Source organism: Capsicum annuum, chromosome 11 (genome assembly GCF_002878395.1).
Source record: "Capsicum annuum cultivar UCD-10X-F1 chromosome 11, UCD10Xv1.1, whole genome shotgun sequence".
Classification (NCBI taxonomy): Eukaryota; Viridiplantae; Streptophyta; class Magnoliopsida; order Solanales; family Solanaceae; genus Capsicum; species Capsicum annuum.
Window position 1 is genome coordinate 219,040,752 of NC_061121.1, and position 2,203 is coordinate 219,042,954.

Here is a 2,203-nt window from a genome sequence, read left to right on the forward strand (position 1 = left end):
GTTTCATATTATAATTAATGGAGTAAAAAATCACAATTTAATTTAGGAACACTCCTAAATTAATATAAGAAAAAATATTTTTTTAGGAACACTCCAAAAAAAATATAATTCTTGTATATAGTAGCATATTTGATCGACGATAATTCAACATTTCACTATTTTGGAGTAGAGGAAAACTCAAATTTTTTTTAAAGAGAAATTGAATTATTAAGGATAGAAGTGATTATTTTTTGATATAAAATAAATATAAGAAAATTGTTAAGTTAATGAGGTAATTGATACTTCTTTTTTTAAAATTTTTTATGTAAAACGTAAAAATTTATTAGAAAAATAAATTATTTGAACTACATGTAAAATATAAATAAATTTAACTAATAAAAAAATTCATAATTATCATATGTAAGAAGAGGAAAAAGTAGAAGTAATGGGACATTTGTGGAAAAGGAAATTGTAGGTGGGGGACCACTGCTATAAAAAAAGTTAAGAGAGTAACTTTTTGGTACTTTGAACAACTCTTTTTTTAGTACCTTTTTAATTGATTTGACAATTCATTGTATTTTTTTTCCTCGGTTATCATGTAAAACGTAAGAAATTCTTACATTTTTGTAAAAGTCAACTCCGTTAGTTGACCGTTAAGAAAAAAGTAGAAAACGTAATAAATTATTACGTTTAGCCTATTTTGGTAACTTTTTTAATTCTATGGCTTATTTTAATTCCGAGTTCGATATATGTTGAAAAACAATTTAAAATACTAAAGCTCAAATATTTTTAGGAGAACTCAAACATTTGTCCCCTTGTCTAAGGTCTTGATTAAAGACTTGTCTTCAATTTTAATTAAATTAATTTAGTTATTATTAATAATTGCTTAATTTGAATAAACAAATGACTAACCTGTTATAAACAACTGTTGCAATAGATGACTAACTTGTTGCAACAAATAGATAATCTGTTGGAAAATAATTAAAATACTAGGGAACTCAAATATTTTTAGGAGAACACAAATGTTTGTCCCATTGTCGTAGAGACGTCTTTAATTTTAGGTAAATTAATTTAGTTATTACTAATAATTGCTTAATTTGAATCAACAAATGACTAGCATGTGCATTAGATGATTCATCTGTTGGGAAATTATCAAACAAATAGAAAATCTGTTGTAACAGATGGGTCAACTATTAGAAAACAATTAAAATATTAGGGAACTTAAACCTTTTTAGGAGAACTCAAATGTTTGTCCCCTTGATCCTTTTGCATTTGATGTATGGTATATTATTTTTGTCTTTTTTACCTGTTTCATGAAATTTTTCATGTGTTTTACTTATTCGTTGTGCACCTGTTAATTTTTTTTTAAAAAAAATTTAGGTCAAATTTTGTTCGTATACCACTTGGACATTACTTCATAGCTTATTTTGTAAGTAAAATTATAATTTTTGTTGAATTTCTTATTTGGTGTATCTGCTACTGCTACAATGGATAGAACTTGCAACATGAATCTAACATATTAGTCATCTATTACAACAAGTGAGTAATCTGTTGCAATATATGACTAATTTGTTGCAACAGATAACCCATATGTTGGATTCATATTACAACACTATAAAACAAATCCAACAGATGAGTAATCTGTTGCAACAAATTAGTCATATATGTTGCAACAGATTACTCATTTGTTCCAATAAATTAGTCATATATGTTGCAACAGATTAGTCATATATGTTGCAACAGATTACTCATTTGTTGCAACAAATTAATCATATATATTGCAACATATTACTAATCTATGCAACAAATTAGTCATATATGTTGCAACAGATTACTAATTTGCGCACCATATTAGTCATATATGTTGCAACAGATTACTAATTTGTGCAACAGATTAGTCATATATGTAGCAACAAATACTCATCTGTTGGATTCACGTTACATGTTTTATCCATTATTAAAAAACATCAGTAGCAGATACATCCAGATGAAAAATTCAACTAAAAAATAACAAACATTAAAAAAATAACAAAAAACATTAAAAAAAAAAAACACCAACAAATCAAGTTCCTCATTTTCGTCATAACTTAAAAGCCCTAATTTTTTACTTGTGAAAATCGAAAAGAAACGATGAAGAACTAGAAGTTGTTGTCACCGGAGAATGTTGTCACGTCGATTGATGGTTGAAAGTCAAAAAGGAACGGGCAAGAACTCAAAACTATTT